The sequence below is a fragment of the Crocuta crocuta genome, unplaced genomic scaffold (genome assembly GCF_008692635.1).
Source record: "Crocuta crocuta isolate KB4526 unplaced genomic scaffold, BGI_CrCroc_1.0 scaffold113, whole genome shotgun sequence".
Lineage (NCBI taxonomy): Eukaryota > Metazoa > Chordata > Mammalia > Carnivora > Hyaenidae > Crocuta > Crocuta crocuta.
In genome coordinates this window covers 9,142,734-9,161,282 of record NW_027530368.1, presented here as the reverse complement: position 1 = coordinate 9,161,282, position 18,549 = coordinate 9,142,734, and the positions used below count along the sequence as shown (strand labels likewise).

Here is an 18,549-nt window from a genome sequence, read left to right as displayed (position 1 = left end):
AACCAAGATGTTACAGAGTGCACAGAAGTGTGACGGGGAGATCCAAGATCAAAAAGTGATTGTCTTTATAAAGCAATTCTACCAAAAGCAACGCGGGAATAGAAGTAATTTAAAATGTTCAAGACCTATTAAATGCACTACTGACTCCCAAATTACCATTTAGTATGCTCAGAATTATAGGATATAAAAACTACCCCACGTATGGAATACCCAACACCATCAAACCCTCTCACATTTAATGTCTCACTATTTTCAAGATATGCCAAAAGATAAACAACCAGCAAATAATTTCACCTCTTTAAAAAAACCATTTATACTTAAAAAATGGGATGAGTTGGGATTCCCTCCTTAAAAATTTCTAGAGCTACTGAAAAAATTTGCATTTACAAAATAATTGATAAAAATATTCCTCTAGATTGTACAAGAAAGAACATAGAGACCACTGCTAAGACGTGGTATATGATACTAATCAGACTTGGCTTCTTTCTCTCACACTTCATCAAAGGCTAGCGTCGCCTTATTTTCAGTTTCTCTGTTTTCTGCAGGTAAGCTTTTCTGTGCCTGGTTAGCCACTCTTGCCTGTTTTCCGTTTGCTCTCCCTTTCCCCCTTGTTTGTATATTTTTGTCTGAAGGCTTATCCTTTCCTATCACCTTTTTTTACTTCGTTTCACTTTTGCAGCAGTAGGTTTGGCTGACAACCTCGCCCATCTCCTCTTGGGCTGCTCCTTCTCTGCCCCCTTGGCAGAGCTGACCTCCTTCCTCTTGGGCATCGTGGTGGGGGGGGGCAGGTGGGGTACCTCCGGGGCCCAGGCACCAAGCCTTCTCAATGCTGCACTGCCTGGCCGCTGCCACACCTCCCTCCACCTAAGATGTTGCAATCCTGCCTTTACATTTATGTGTCTGTTGGAGTTCTCTAGTAAAGAAGAGATATGTGTTTGCGCATGGGACTTAGAAGTATAAATACAGTGAACTGTGGCTTTAAAAGGAACACATTTTTTTCATGAATAATGCTTGTTAATCTCACCAATAGAATTATTTGCAGAAGAAATAAGTATGTAATACAATTATTTATTTATTTAAAAAAATTTTAATGTGTTTATTTTATTTTGAGAGACAGAGAGCGAGTGGGTGAGGGGCAGAGACAGAGGGAGACACAGGATTTGAAGCAGGCTCCAGGCTCCGAGCTGTCGGCACAGAGCCCGACATGGGGCTCAAACCCACAGACTGTGAAATCATGAGCGAAGTCGGACGCTTAACCGACTGAGCCACTCAGGCACCTCTACAATTATTTATTTAAAAATAATAACTGCTGGGAGCCTGAGTGGCTCAGTGGGTTGGGCCGACTTTGGTTCAGGTCATGATCTGGCGGTGTTTGGGTTCAAGCCCCACGTGGGGCTCTGTGCTGACAGCTCAGAGCCTGGAGCCTGCTTCAGATTCTGTCTACCTGTCTCTCTACTCCTCCCCCGCTCACACAATGTCTCTCAACAATGAATAAATGTTAAAAAATGTTTAAAATAAAAATAAGAACAAATGGCTTGTTACTTTAACTATTCTAAGATTGCTTGCAAAAACTAAACTTCAAGGGATTCTACTTTCAGAATAGCAGCTTGAGGTACTACACTAATCTGTCCCCTAGCAAAATAACCGTAACTGAAGAAAATTTAAAAAACACCCATTTAAAGTCTCTGAAAATTGTCCTAAAGTTATACAACAAATGAAGAAACATCTATTCAAGGAAACCTATGAAATTTCAGTACTAACAGCAAGAATCTGTAGTGTTTGAGCCACAGCTTACTCCTTCTCTCCCCTTCTCCAGCTCAGCTTTATGGAAGTTCCGTTCTAGGCAGATTTGGCCAAGAAGGCAGGACTTTCATTCTCTTTAGTTTCCAGTCAAGGAATACAGTATTTTGGCAGGAGGTGCCACCAGCATCTCTTATCGCCATCTCTGGCTTCAGAGACTATATTCCTGATGATTATAGCCAAGAAACTGAAGCTGCCTTTTCTCTGTGCAGCTTTTACTCCTATAATGAAGGCTCTTCCCCAGGTACTGCAGACAGAATATTGGGGTTGGATCTCACCAACCATGAAATTGTGACCTGAGCCAAAATCAAGAGTCAGATGCTCAACAAACTGAGCCGCCCAGGTGCCCCAAAACTATTTTTAAAGCAAATTTTTCATATAAATTTCCAAAAGGATGTTGATGATATAATTCAAAATAATAAAGAAAATGGTGCTTTCACATAACCTTACTTAAAAGGCTATGGGAAGATTTGAAAAATTAGTATTTACTCCTCTAAGATGTTTGAACAATGAAGATATTAAAAATATTGATTATGGGGGCACCTGGGTGGCTCAGTTAGTTAAGCGTCTGACTTCAGCTCAGGTCATGATCTCATGGTTTGTGGGTTCCAGGCCTGCATCAGGCTCTGTGCTGACAGCTCAGAGCCTGGAGCCTGCTTCAGATTCTGTGTCTCCCTCTCTCTCTAACCCTCCCCAACTCATACTGTCTCTCTCTCTCTCTCAGAAATAAAATATTTTTTAAAATATTGATTATGACATTTTTCCACTTGATCATTTTCTCTCCTCCCTTTTTCTTTCACTCACCAAATCACACTGTTATGCCTTTGTCTTATACTATATTGATTTCAAAGTCTAGTTGACATCAAATAGAACTCCATAAACAAAAGACATAGAAACAACTGAAGGGAATTATTTTATTATACACATATGAGTTTGAATTATTACACATTCATATAATGTAAAAAATGGTTCTAGGTAAAAGGAATATAATAGTTCTCTCTCATTTGAATCTACCCTCAAAAAATCTATTATGTATTTAAAGAGTCTAATTTTTCTCACTTGTTTTATCTTTAAATTGGTTTCTTGGGGCGCCTGGGTGGCTCAGTCAGTTAAGCGTCTGACTTCAGCTCAGGTCATGATCTCACGGTTTGTGGTTTCAAGCCCCGTGTTGGGCTCTGTGCTGACAGCCAGCTCAGAGCCTGGAGCCTGTCTTTGGATTCTGTATCTCCCTCTCTCTCTGACCCTCCCCTGTTCATGCTGTCTCTCTCTCTCTCTCTAAAAAATAAATAAAAAACATTTTAAAAATAAAAAATTGGTTTCTTAAGGGGAATAAGAACCCCAGTCAGTCAAATGAAGTTAAGGAAATTATTTCCAAAAACCAATAGTGTGTGCTGTCTGAGAATTATGTATTTGTCTCCTTTGATTAGATCTAAGTTCTCTACCCAAACGATGGCTTTTTCTTTCTAAACTTTCCCTTTATCATTAACAGTTGTCACACTTTCAGAGTTATTAACAATTTGGCTGTACTTTATGGAAGTCTTTTCATTTTAAGCTTATTTAGATCATTCCCCCTGTGCCTAATAACACCCGAGAATTTATGTAGGCTTTCTTTTATATTGTGCTCTAGAAACCAAAACTGAGATTTAAAAAAATCTTATGAGGCAAATAATGTTTTTCCTCCCCTTAAAACTTTTGTAGTTATTATATTTCATCTTCCCAGCTCCTATTGATGGGAACTCTTTCACTGAAGTTTCATTCTCTGTTATTTTGAGGCAAGAGCATCTGAATATTGGGAATGACTACAGGATCCATTAAGGAAGAAATGGAAACATGACAAGAAGAGTCTAGAAGAAGGGAAAAGTATGTTCTGCTTGATGGAATCGGAGAAGACAGCGATTGAAAATGACAGAAAGGTATGCTGTCAGCACTGTGACAGCCTTCTCTCTGAACGAGAGGCATTGACCTGAGAGACAGGAATCATAATAAAAGAAGACAAGCAGGCCAGAGAAAGAGCGAGAATGTTGGACAGCAGACACAGAGAAGACCAGAAACAGCCAACAAAGAGTAGAACCCAAGGGGCTGCAGATGAAGAACAGAGTGACGATGAATCTGGTGGATATGGTAGCGAACAAGAGAGAAGGCAGCCTTGAGAAGGACGTTGGCCTGAGCACTGAGGGTGGAGAGGAAGAGACTGGAGCACAGGCAGCAGGTGTGATAGCCCTCAGCTGTGGGAAAGGTGAGGGGGTGATAGGGAGGGGAGTGAGGTGCAGCACGTACACTTGGGTATTTTTAGCCCTGAAAGTGGAACACTCAACAGTTTGTGTGAAGTGGAGAAAAACCGGTGGAGGAAAAGTGTATAGAAGGTTGTAACAAACTCAGTGACTCATTCCTCTTCCTAACATTTCCTTTATTATTCGATCGTGGGTTTTGTTATGTGAGGTGGGAACTAAAAATGAACAAAAGTGCAAAGATAGGAAGTTGCAAAACATGGTGGGAGATAGGGAGTAGATGAATTTAGTTAAAATGAAAGATATTCGTACGTGGGAGTGGTGGCAGAAAAGACTAGAAATCTGGGGCAGAGTCAGGTTGTAAAAGTCCTCAAATATCAGAATAAATAACAAGGGGAAAGGAAGGGGAAAGGAAGGGTTTTCAGCAGGGAAATAAAATAATGAGCACAATGATTTTGGAAGATAAACTTACCCACCAAAGACAGAATGGAGGGAGAGAGAACCCAGAGTCAAGAAAACAAGTTAGAAAGCTAAGGTGTTTCTGGCCAGGAGCAAAAGCCTGAAAGATGTTTATAAGGCAATTCTGCTTCTGGGAATTTACATCCTAAGGAAATAATTATGTATACAAAGATTTAACTACCAAAGACGCATACTGCAATATCGTTATAAAACATTTATAAAATGTTTCTAAAAACATTTTATTTTATTTTTTTAATAAAATTTTTAATGTTTTTTATTAAAATGTTTTTATATTTTATGTTTATTTATAAAACATTTTTATTAATGTTTTAATGTTTTTTAAAATTTATTTCTGAGAGAGAGAGAGACAGCGTGAGCAGGGGAGGGTCAGACAGAGGGGGACACAGAATCTGAAACAGGCTCCAGGCTCTGAGCTAGCTGTCAGCACAGAGCCCGACGTGGGGCTCGAACCCATGAACTATGAGATCATGACCTGAGCCGAAGTCGGACGCTTAACCGACTGAGCCACCCAGGCACCCCCTAAAAACACTTTAAAGAGCATCTTTAGCAGCTAAATCTTTGCACTCATTCATTATTTCCAAAAGCTCGATCTACAAGGTAAAAATCTCTAACCTTACTAATGAAAATAAATCATTATAATCTCTCTTAGATCCACAATACTAAAACGATTAACAAAAATATGTCTACACACACACACACACACACACACACACACACACACTGCTATATAAACTCCTGAAATAGAAATACCAATTCATTGTTCATAATATTGGTATTGGAATCAAGAAGAAATTACAATGTCCTATAGATATCGGAAGCATCCTCCATGACTATTGTTTAAATTTACATAGAAGCAGGGCAAGCAGCTCAGAGGAAGGCAAGAATCCTTCAGAGAGTATGTCGAGGGAAATTACTTAAATTTTTATATCTATAGATCATCTCTAAACTACACTGCAAATTCAGTGAAAGTTGAGACATATCACAATCCAAATAAAAAAGGAATGTAATTTTTTAAGATTTTAAAGTATCTCTACACCCAACCTGGGGTTCCTACCCACAATCCCAAGATCAAGGGTTTCACACTCTACTGACTAAGCCAGCCAGGCTCCCCAAGATGTAGAATTAAAAAATTTTTTTAAAATGTTCTTTTTTATTTCTGAGAGAGAGAGAGAGAGAAAGAGAGAGACAGCATGAGCACAGAAGGGTCAGAGAGAAAGGGAGATAGAGAATTCGAAGCAGACTCCAGGCTCTGAGCTAGCTGTCAGCACAGAGCCCGATGCGGGGCTTGAACCCACAAACTGTGAGATCATGACCTGAGCCGAAGTTGGACGCTTAACCGACTAAGCCGCCCAGGCACCCCACCAAGAAATAGAATTTTTAAATCTTCAAAATAAATTTTTTTCCTCATTGAGCCAATCATGACCCCCCAATTCCAGTGGCCAGCCAATCCCATGTAACTGGTTTCTATTTAGATGATCTAAATCAATGACTGCTACAAAGGGAGTGAGAATAACCCTGATTCAATTAAATCCCTCAGAGCCCTCCCTGGGACCTGCAGATGGTGATCCATCCATATGTCCCTTGAGTCTTAAAGCTGGTAGATTATTTGCAAGATGTGGATGGATGTTGGGAGAAAAACTATGTTAAACATGAAATTGAAGCCTATGATGACAGAAATCAAATGTCAAGAGAAATGACATTGATTTGGAATAGAGACTTTGCAGACATGATCACAGAACTGCTAATCATGATTTGAGAAATCTTAAACATGAAATATTGAAAGCCTGGACACATGTCAATAGCATTATAAGATGTGGGGAAGGGATGCGGAGGAATCCAACTCTGTCAATTAATATATCAACTTTAACTAAATGACAGAGGTTCTTAATTCTTTGGTATTTGTGAGACATTTTAAAATACTACAGTTTTGGACATCTGGGTGGCTCAGTCTATTGAGTGTTGGACTCTTGATTTCTATCTCAGCATCATGTAGGGCTCTGCGTTGAGCATGGAACCTGCTTAAGATTCTCTCTCTGTCTCTCTCTCTCTCCCCCCTCCCTTTCTTTCTCTCTCTCTCTCCCTCTCCCTTCTTGTCTCTCCTCCATTCTCTCCCTCTCAAAATAATAAAAAAAACACTATAGAATAATTCTATTCTTTTTTTGCATAGAATATCTTTTTCTTGTCTGGGTTTAGTAATACTGAGTTCAAATAATTTTATCCTTACCCCTACCTACCAGTTTGTAATGGGCTTAAAAATGATTTGTCATGGGGGAAGGCACTTGTTGGGATGAGCACTGGGTGTTATATGTAAACCAACGTGACAATAACCTATTTAAGAAAAAAAAAGAAAGAATCGTTTGTAATAAGATTATACTGTATTGGATTTTCTTTTCAATTATCTTTTAAAAATTTAATTCCAGTATAACTAACATACAGGGTATAGTAGTTTTGAGTGTACAGTATAGTAATTCAACACTTCTATACATCAGTCAGTGCTCATCACGATAAATGTACTCTTAATCCCCATCATCTATTTCACTCATTCCTCCACCCACCTCCCCTCTGGTAACNATAATCCTACTTTATTTAATTCATTTGTTTTAAGTAGGCTCCACACCCAACACATGGCTTGAACTCATGATGCCAAGATCAAGAGTTGCACACTCTACTGATTCAGCCAACCAAGCACCCCTCTTTTTTCTTTGTTCCTTTGTTTTGTTTCTTGCCTATTTCTTTTTTAAAGTAATATCTTTATTTTTAAGTAATCTGTACACTCAACGTGGGGCTTAAAATCACAACCACAGTATCAAGAGTCACATGTTCTACCAACCCCTACGTTTGTTTTGTTTCTTAAATTCCACATATGAGTGAAATCATATGGTATTTGTCTTTCTTTGACTGGCTTATTTCACTTAGCATTTTACTCTCTAGACCCATTCATGTTATTGCAAATGACAAGATTTCCTTCTTTTTATGGCTCAGTAATTCATTGTATATCCACACCTTCTATATCCATTCATCAATGGACACTTTAAATGCTTCTGTAATTTGGCTATTATAAATAAGGCTGTAATAAAATAGGAGTGCATATATCTTTTCAAATTAGTTTTCATATTCTTTGGGTAAATACCCAGTAGTGGAATTACTGAATCATATGGTAATTCCATTTTTAATTTTTTGAGGCATTGCCATACTGTTTTCCACAGTGGCTGCACCAATTTGCATTTCCACCAACAGTGCACAAGAGTTTCTTTTTCTTCACATCCTTATCAAACACTTGTTATTTCTTGTGTTTTTTATTTTAGCCATTCTGACAGGTGTGATGTGATCTCTCATTGTAGTTTTGATTTGCATTTCCCTGATGATGAGTGATGTTGAACATCTTTTCATGTGTCCTTTGGCAATCTGGATGTCTTTGGAGAAATGTCTATTCATGTCTTCTGTTCACTTTTTAATTTTGTGTGTGTGTGTGTGTGTGTGTGTGTGTGTGTGTTGAGCTGTGTAAGTTCTTTACGTATAATAGATACTGTTTATTGGGTATGTCATTTGCAAATATCTTCTCTCAGGTTGTCTTTTAGTTTTGTTGATTGTTTCCTTTGCCATGCAGAAGCATTTTATTTTTCTGTAGTCCCAATAGTTTATTTTTGCTTTTGTTTCCCTTGCCTCAGGAGACATATCTAGAAAAATGTTGCTTAATGCCAATGCCAGAGAAATTACTGCCTGTGTTCTCTTCTAGGTTTTTATAGTTTCAGGTCTCACATTTACGGGTCACACAAAATGGTCCTGAATCCATTTTGAGCTTATTTTTGTGTATGATGAAAGAGAGTGGTCCAGTTTCAATCTTTTGCATGCAGTTGCCCAGTTTTCCCAACATCATTTGTTGAAGAGACTGTGTTTTTCCCATTGGACACTCTTTCATGCTTTGTTGAAGATTAATTAACTGTATAATCATGGGTTTATTTTGGGGTTCTCTACTCTGTTCTATTGATCTGTGTCTGGTTTTTTTGTGTGTGTGTCAGAACCATAGTGTTATGAATACTACAGCTTTGTGGTATGACTTGAAATCTGGGATTGTGATATCTCTAGTTTTGTTCTTCTTTTTCAAGATTGCTTTGGCTACTTGGGATCTTTTGCCGTTCCAAACAAATTTTAGGATTGTTTCTTCTAGTTATGTGGAAAATGCCCTTGGTATTTTGATAGGGACTGCATTAAATCTGTAGACTGCTTTGGGTAATATGGACATTTTAAAACTATTTGTTCTCCCAATCCATGAACATGTAATATCTTTCCATTTGTTTGTATATCTTCAATTACTGTCATCAGTGTTTTATAGTTTTCAGAGTATAGGTCTTTCACCTCTTTGGATAAGTTTATTCCTAGGTATTTTATTATTTCTGGTGCAATTGTAAATAGGATTGTTTTCTTAATTTCTCTTTCTGCTACTTCATTATTAGGGTATAGAAATGCAACAGATTTCTGTTTATTGACTTTGTATCCTGCAACCTTACTGAATTCACTTAGCAGTTCTAGAAGCTCTTTGGTGGAGTAATTAGGGTTTTCTTTTCTTTTTTTTTTTTTATGTTTTATTTATTTCTGAGAGAGAGAGACGGCACGAGCAGGGGAGGGTCAGAGAGAGAGGGAGACACAGAATCTGAAACAGGCTCCAGGCTCTGAGCTAGCTGTCAGCACAGAGCCGGACAAGGGGGTCCAACCCATGAACTGTGAGATCATGACCTGAGCCGAAGCCGGACACTCAACCGACTGAGCCACCCAGGCGCCCCAGGGTTTTCTATATATAGTATCATGTTATCTGCAAATAGTGAAAGTTTACTTCTTCCTTACCATTTTGGATGCCTTTTATTTCTTTTTCTTATTTGAGTGCTATGGCTAGGACTTCTACTACTATGTTGCATAAATGTGGTAAAAGTGGACATCCTTGTCTTGTCCCTGATCCTAGGGGAAAAGCTCTCAGTTTCTCACCATTGAGTATGATGTTTGCTGTGGATTTTTCATATATGGCCTTTATTATGTTGAGGTATGTTTCCTCTAAATCTACTTTGTTGAAGGATTTTTTTATTATCATGAGTGATGTTGTATGTTGTCAAATGCCTTTTCTGCATCTGATGAAATGATCATGTCATTTTTATCCTTTCTCTCATTGATGTGTTAAGTCACATTAATTGATTTGTGAATATTGAACCACGCTTGCATCCTGGGAATAAATCCCACTTACTCCTGGTGAATGATTTTTTAAATATATTGCTGGATCAATTTGCTAATATTTTGTTGAGGATTTTTACATCTGTGTTCATCAGAGTTATTGGTCTGTAGTTCTCTTTTTTTGTGGTGTCTTTATCTGGTGTCAGTATCAGGGTAATGCTGCCTCATAGAAAGAATTTGGAAGCTTTCCTTCCTCTTCTATTTTTTGAAATAGTTTGAGAAGAATAGGTATTACTTCTTTATTTATTTTGAGAGAGAGAGAGAGAGAGTGAGTGAGCACTGGGGGAGTGCAGAGAGAGAGAGAGAGAGAGAGAGAGGCAGAGAGAATCCCAAGCAGGCTTTGCACTGTCAGTGACCTGAGCCAAAACCAAGAGTTGAATGTTTAACCGACTAAGTCAACCAGGCACCCTAGGTATTACTTCTTCTTTAAATGTTTGGTAGAATTCACCTGTGAAGGGGCACCTGGGTGGCTCAGTCAGTTAAACATCTGACTTCTGCTCAGGTCATGATCTCACGATTTGTGAGTTTGAGACCCTCATTGGATGAGTTACAGCCCCACATCGGGTGAACTGGAGCCTCACTTCGGGTAACAATGAGCCCTGCTTCGGAAACAACCTCCTTGACTNAGCAGCACTCTCAACAATAGCCAAAACATGGAAAGAGCCTAAGTGTCCATCAACAGACACTTAGAATGGATCAAGAAGATGTGGCTCATCTATACAATGGAATACCACATGGCAATGAGAAAGAATCAAATCTGGCCATGTGTAGCAACATGGACNGAGGGCACTTGTGGGGATGAGCACTGGGTGTTATATGGAAACCAACTTGACAATAAACTATTTGTAAAATAAAATAAAATATGGTGCAGCTATCAAACTTAGCTTTGGTAAAGTAAAAAAAAAGAAAAAAAAAAAAAAGAATGAGCCCTGCTTCAGGTGAGCTCAAGCCCTACTTCAGGTGAGCCCTGCTTCTCTCTCTCTCTCTCCCTGCCTCTCATGAGATTCTCTCTCTTACCCTGTCTCTCTGCCCCTTGCTCACTTGTGCCCTCTCTCTCAAAAATAAAAATAATAAATAAATAAATAAGCTTTAAAAAAAAAAAAAGAATTCACCTGTGAAGCCATCTGGCACTGAACTTTTCATTTGTTGGGAGTTTTTTTCTTTTTTTTATTGCTGATTCAATTGAATTGCTGGTAATTGGTCTGTTTAAGTTTTCTGTTTGTTCCTGATTCAGTTCTTCCTGATTTCAGTTATATGTCTCTAGGAATTTATTCATTTCTTCTAGTTTGTCCAGTTTGTTGGCATATAATTTTTCATAATGTTCTCTTATAATCCTTTGTATTTCTGTGGCATTGGGTGTTCTCTTTCATTTCTGATTTTGTTTACTTGAGTCCTCTTCTTTTTTTTTTTTTATGAGTCTGGCTAAACATTTGTCAATTTTGTTGATCTTTTTAAAGAGCCAGCTCCTGATTTTATTGATTGGTTCTATTGTTTTTTTAATTTCTATTTTGCTTATTTCTACTCTAAATCTTTATTATTTCCTTCCTTCTATTGATTTGGGGTTTTGTTTGTTTTTTTTTTTCAAGCTCTTTTAGATGTAAAGTTAGGTTATTTATTTGAGATTTTTCTTGATTCTTGATGTAGGCCTGTATTGTTATAAACTTCCCTCTTAGAGCAGCTTTTACTGTATCCCCAAGATTTTGGATCATTGTGTTTTCATTTTCACTTGTTTTCATATTTTTTAAAAATTTTCTCTTTGATTTCTTGGTTGACCCATTCACTGTTTACTAGCATGTTATTTTTTTTTTTTAAATTTTAAATGTTTATTTATTCTTGAGAGAGAGAAACAGAACATGAGTTGGGGAAGGGCAGAGAGAGAGAGAGAGAGAGAGAGATAGAATCCAAAGCAGGCTCCAGGATCCAAGCTGTCAGCACAGAGCCCGACATGGGACCGTGAGATCATGACCTGAGCTGGAGTCTGACTCTTAACTGACTGAGCCACACAGGTGCCCCAGTAGCATGGTATTTAACCTCCATGTATTTGTGTTCTTTCTAGATTTTTTTCTTGTGGTTGATTTCTACTTTTATAGCAGTATAGATGCTATAAGAAAAGATGCATGATATTACTTCATTCTTTTTTAATTTGTTGAGATTTGTTTTGTGGCCTAATATGTGATCTATTTTGGAGAATGTTCCACGTGCTCTTAAAAACAATGTGTATTCTGCTGTTTTAGTATCGAATGCTCTGAATATATGTTAGATCCATTTGGTCCAATGTGTCATTTAAAGCCACTGTTTCCTTGTTGATATTCCATTTGGATTATACTGATGTAAGTTGGGTGCTAACGTCCCCTACTATTATTGTATTACTATCGATTACTTCCTTTATGTTTGATATTAGCTGCTTTATATATTTGGGTACTCCCATTTTGGGAGTTTAAATATTTATAATTGTTGTAACTTTTTATTGAATTATTCCCTTTATGATTATATACTGTCCTTCTTTGTCTTTTCTTATAGTCTTTGTTTTAAAGTCTGTTTTGTCTGATGTATGTATTGCTACCCCAGCTTTCTTTCCACTTTCATTTGCATGATTTTTAATATTTATTTTTAATGTTTTTAATGTTTATTTATTTGTTGAGAAAGAGAAAGAAGGAGAGAGAGACCTTATGCAAGCATGAGTGGGGGAAGGGCTAAGAGACAGAATCTCAAGCAGGCTTCGTGCCACCAGTGCATAGCCTAACTTGAGGTTTGAACTCATGAACCATGAGATCATGACATGAGCAGAGACCAAGAACCAGATGCCTAACCGACTGAGCCACCTCAATGCCCCCACATATCCTCACTTTCAATTTGCATGTGTCTTCAGGTCTGAAATGAGTCTCTTGTAGGCAGCATATAGATGTGTCTTGCTTTTTTATCCATTCTGTCACACTATGCCTTGATTGGAACATTTAGCCCCTTTACATTCAAAGCAATTATTGATAGGTATGTACTTATTGCCATTTTGTTACTTATTTTATGGTTGTTCTTGTAGTTTTTCTCTTTCTTCTCTTGCTCTCTTCTCTCACAATTTGCTGGCTTTCTTTAGTGATACACTTGGATTCCTTTTCCTTATTTTTTTGTGTATCTATTACCAGTTTTCAGTTTACGGTTACCATTAGATTTAAATATAACATCTTATGCATATAGCGCTCTATGTTAGTTTGATGGTAGCTTAAGTTTGAATCCATTCTTTACCCCTCACCTACCCCATGTTTTGGGTATATAGTGTCATACTTTACATCCTTTCATTTTGTGAATACCTTGGCTGATTGTTGTAGATATTCTTAATTTTACTGCTTTTGTATTTACTACTTTTCTTATTCCTGCTTATGGAATTTCCTTTCCACTCAAAGAGTCCTCTTTAACATTTCTTGTAGGGTTGGTTGAGTGGTCATGAATTCCTTTAACTTTTGTTTGTCTGAGAAACTCTTTATCTTTCCTTCTATTCTGAATAATAGTCTTGCGGAATAGAGTGTTCTTGGCTGCAGGTTTTTTTTTTTCTTTCAGCACTTGGAATATATCATGCCACTCCCCTCTGACCTGCAAAGTTTCTGCTTAAAATTAGCTGATAGCTTTATGGGACTCCCAATTTCCTTTTGCTGCTTTTAGAATTCTTTTCATTACTAATCTTTGCTATTTTAATTATTGCATGTCTCCTTGGCATCGGTCTCCTTGGGTTGATTTTGTTGCGGATCTCTGTGCCTTCCCCAGCACATGTCTGCTGATGTCTGTTTCCTTCCCCAGATTTGGGAAGTTTTAAGCTATTATTTCTTCACATAAATTTTCTACCTCCTTTTTTTTTTCTCTTCTTCTAAGATTCCTGAATTGCAAATGTTATTATGCTTGATGGTATCACTGAGTTGCCTAAGTCTATTTGAATTTTTCATTATTATATTTTTCTCTCTACTGTTCGGTTTGATTCCTTTGATCACTCTCTTCACCAGGTCACTGATCTGTTCTTCTGCTTCCTCTAGTCTACTATTTGTTCCATCTAGTGTATTTTTCCTTTTGTATGCACATGTGAGAGAGGAGGGGAGGAGTGGGGGAGAGGGAGAGGGAGAAGGAGAATCTTAAGCAGGCTCCATGCCCAGTAGAGCCTGATGTGGGCTTGATCTCATGACTGTAAGATCACAATCTGAATTGAAATCAAGAGTAAGACACTTAACCAACTGAACCATCCAGGCACCCCCCATCTAGTGTATTTTTAATTTCAGTTATTGAGTTCTTCATCTCTGATTGGTTCTTTTTTGTGTTTTCTATCTCTTTATTAAGGGTCTTGCTGAGGTCCTCCACTGTTCTCAAGTCGAGTGAATATCGTTATGATCATTACTTTAAGTTCTCTATCAGGCATATTACTTATCTCCATATCATTTAGCTTTCCTGTTATGATTTTGTCCTGTTCTTTCATTTGGAACACATTCCTCTCTCTCTCTTCTCATTTTGTGTAACTCTTTGTGTCTGTTTCTTTTTTTTTTTAATTTTTAAATGTTTATTTATTTTTGAGAGAGAGACAGTGTGAGCAGTGAAGGGGAGGAGAGAGAGGGAGACACAGAATCTGAAGCAGACTCCAGGCTCAGAGCCTGATGCGGGGCTCAAACTCAGGAACAGTGAGATCATGACCTGAGCTGAAGTCAGACACGTAACTGACTGAGCCCCCCAGGAACCCCCCGTGTCTGTTTCTGTGTGTTAGGAAAGTCAGCTATGTCTCCTGTTCTTGAAAGTACTGGCCTTGTGAAGAAGTCCTACAGCGCTCTACGGTGCAAAATCCCTCGTTCACCAAAACCTGGCACTTCAGGAGTGTCTCCTATGTTTGTTGTGTGCATCCTGCTGTTGTGATTGAGCCACTTTTGTCTTTGGTCCAGTCATCTGCAATATCTTTCTTTTTTTTTTATTTTTTTAAATTTTTTTTAATGTTTTATTTATTTCTAGGAGAGAGAGAGAGAGAGACAGCGTGAGCAGGGGAGGGTCAGAGAGAGAGGGAGTCACAGACTGAAACAGGCTCCAGGCTCCGAGCTGGCAGTCAGCACAGAGCCCGACGCGGGGCTTGAACCCACGAAACACGAGACCATGACCTAAGCGAAAGTCGGACACTTAACCAACTAAGCCACCCAGGCGCCCTTGCAATGTCTTTCTTTCCCTGTTGTGGGCAGGGTTTGGTCCCTGTGTTGTTAATGGGCCACTCTGGGACCTCCTTGGGCTTGAGTTGAATCAGATCAGGCATTTGCCAGAGATGGGGTGACACCAAACTGGGGCTCTTTCCCTGTGTCGCCCCCTGAGAAACTTTCACTGGTGTGCGCTGCCGGCGGCCAGACCCAGTGTCTGCCCCAAGCCCACTGCTGGGCTACCGTTGGACTGTTACGTATGGTTATCTTCCCCTCTCCCTGGGGTAAGGGTCACTTTGGAGTGGTGCCGGTCCCTGTCGGGGCTGCTTGTACACTGCCACACTTGTGGCAGTGCTTTGGATGGCTCCAGCCTGGGTGACGCTGGAGTGGGCAGGTCTGCAGGAGAGCCTGGAGCACAGTGTTGGTGTTAGCAAGATTTCATGTCTGCTTGCTATGGACAGGCCTGCAGCTGCCGGGACCAAGGCAGAGCAGACCATACTGAAGGGGACAGATGCACAGAAATGTGCTGGGATAGGGTGCTCCAGTATTAGCTAGGTTTGCCCAGGTCTGCTGTGGGAGGGCGTCTGGAGCCAAGGCCTCGGTGGAGGGGACGTGTCTGCAGGAGAACACAGGGCAGGATGTGCTTTTAGCAAAGTTAGGTAGCAAGTGTTAGCCCTGTGCTAGTTCCTCCTGGTGTCCGTGTATCCAGGCTTGGAGAGGAGGGGGTGGGAATGGTGCCCACTAAGTCCTTTGTCTCTGGAGAAGTCTCCCAAAGATCCCTGCCCCTCTAGACATTCTCTGAGATTAGTAAAGAGATCTCCCTCCCAGAAAAATTCCAAACTTCTGTTTCTATGCTGTATCTCCACAGGGCTATTTGTTGTACTATCTCTTTAAAGGCAGGGGCTCAGTTTCCTACTGCCTTCCTGGCTGTCCCAGAGCCAAGCCTGCTACTTTTTAAAGTTTCAAGTGTTAAGCCCTGCTGATGTTAAGAACTCCCTAAATTCAGTCCCTTTGGTTTCCCAAGCTAGGTGCTATGGGGGTTGGTCTTCCCATGCAGATTCCCTATGCCTGGGGTGCCTGGGCTGACGGTCTGTTTCTCTCTTTTCTCCATACCCTCAGTATCCTTTCCCATGGGTCCATTTGGCTCCTGACTGCATCTCTGCCTTTCCTACCCTCTTCCATGTGGTCTTTTCTCTGCATTTAGCTATGGAGAATCATTCTGCCAGTCTTAGGGTTATTTTCTGGGTTGTTTACACTGATGTGGGTGTTATCTAGTTGCATCCATAAGATGAGGTGACTTTACAGTTCTTCTACTCCATCTTCTTCTCTGGAAGTCAAAATATTACAATTCTTTTTTTTTTATGAAATTTTTTAAAAATGTTTTATTTATTTCTAGGAGAGAGAGAGACAGCGTGAACAGGGGAGGGTCAGAGAGAGAGGGAGTCACAGACTCTGAAACAGGCTCCAAGCTCTGAGCAGGCAGTCAGCACAGAGCCCGACGCGGGGCTCGAACCCACGAACCGCGAGATCATGACCTAAGCGAACGTTGGACGCTTAACCGACTAAGCCACCCAGGTGCCCCATTAAAATATTACAATTCTTGATGGTACTTGTGACTGGATTGGAAGAGTCAACGTTACACAAAACAAGTCAGCAATTTAAATTACAAGGTAAGAGCTACCCCAGGATAAATATGTCTGACATCCATTAGGTAGTGTGGACAGCTGTTTTCTTGGTTTCCTAGCAACCGTTTCCCATTCTTCTGGGAAAATAGCATACCAGAACACCCAAACAGCCACCTCTCATCCCATTTGGTTGCAATGCTAGGGGTGCTCCCTAAGTCAATGAGCAATTCCCTTCCTCTTGGCTGCAGTGATTGGTCCAGGTCTGGTCAAGAAGAATAAGAACCAGGATTTTTGTTTGGCTGTGGGAGGAAAGGATATCTTTCTCTCCTGGATTTGAAGCAGAAAGGATGCAGAGAAGAGCGGCTGCAGTCATTTAGGCACCATGGAATGTGGGTGGAAGAGGGAGCAGTGGAGTCTGGGACGGCAGGGAGCCACCAGGTGGAGCCTGAGCATGATGCAGAGATCAAACTGTGTGTGTCACATCTTGCTATGCCAGAACATTTATTTCCCTGGACTTTTCAGTTATGGGAGCTATGTTGATGTACTTTATTATTTCCTGTGTTTTTAATGCTCTGGCCTTTGGGGCTTTGATCCTGGAGAGACTGTCCCTTCCGGGACTAGCTAATTCACCCCCAAGGCTAGGTATAGAAAACTAGAGATCATCCCTATAGTCCAGAGCCTACTGAAATTAATCAAACTATTCAAACTTTTAAAAACATTATTTATTTATTTTAATGAGAGAGAGAGAGGCAGAGAGAGAAGGAGAAAATCTCAAGGAGGCTCTGTGCTGTCAGCGTGGAGCCCAATGTGGCACTCAGATTCGCAAACTATGAGATCAAGACTTGAGCTGAAACCAAGAGTCAGATGCTTAATAACTGCGCCACCCAGTGGCCCCTCAAACTATTCAATCTTAAGCTCATTGTATCCACTCCGCGTTACCCATTTCTTCTCATAAAAACCCTAATAAAGGCTCTGGACCATGCTCTCCCCTCTCACACCTCTCTCCCTCATGACCAACCCTAATGCTTCCTCACCTGGCCCTGTGTGGCATGTCATGCCCCTGTTTCTAGAGGTCTATGAGTATATACTTCTTCCTACATGATGATCAATTCTGTGACTATATGACATACCATATCTGATTAAAACAAATCCTGGGTACATTTTTGAACAGGGGTCAATAAGAATTTGATTTGTTGTTGTTGTTGTCGTCGTGGTTGTTGCTACTTGTATCTGAAAAAGTCCTGACTGATACATATCATTGTTGCACTATGGTGGCCTCCTATGGCACTTCGGTTGTCTAGCACACATCCATTTCCCCTTCCTTCGGTAACCACAATCTGATTTCTTCTTAAGGATTCTTCCTGTCGTTAGTCCATGTGCAGCAATAGGTACCTTCCCTCAATCTGTGATCAGGATCAGCCAAGAATTAGAATTCCAACTCCCCCTCCTCCCATTACAGTGATTGCTTCAGGGGAGGTCATTTGACCAAATTTGCCTAACATGGAGAAAAACTTCTTTTCAACTAACTTTGAACCCAGAATGATATAGGATGGTGACTGCTGATATCGCCCCCCCCTTTTTTTAAAGTTTATTTTGAGAGAGAGAGAGAGAGACAGAGAGAGAGAGAGGAAAGAGTGTAGGGGAGCGGAAGAAAGAGGGAGAGAGAGAATCCCAAGAAGACTCTTCTCTGTCAGTGTAGAGCCTAACTCTGGGCTTGAACTCATAAACCATGAGATCATGATCTGAGCCGAAATCAAGAGCAAATACTTAACTGACTGACCCACCCAGGCACCCCTGCTGACATCATCTTACCACCTCAAGATAAAAGCCTGCCTGAAATAAAGCCAACACAATACAAATGTAACCATGAAATAAAGAGAAATTGAGTCCTGATGTCATTATTTGGGCCCCTGATCACACTCTGCCTGCAGTCTACTATACTTTTCAGTTACAAGTCAACTATAGATCTTCCTGGACATCCCAATAAACCCATCCTAAGTTGAAAATAGATTGGATATACCTAACCAACTGAACCTGAGAGCTTAGGAT

At 40.0% G+C, this 18,549-nt stretch overlaps 1 pseudogene; it reads right to left on the bottom strand.

Annotated features, from left to right (window-relative positions):
• Nucleotides 1-465: 465 nt before the first annotated feature.
• LOC144233352 (non-histone chromosomal protein HMG-14 pseudogene) lies at nt 466-770 on the bottom strand (annotated as a pseudogene).
• Between the last annotated feature and the right edge of the window lie 17,779 nt (nt 771-18,549).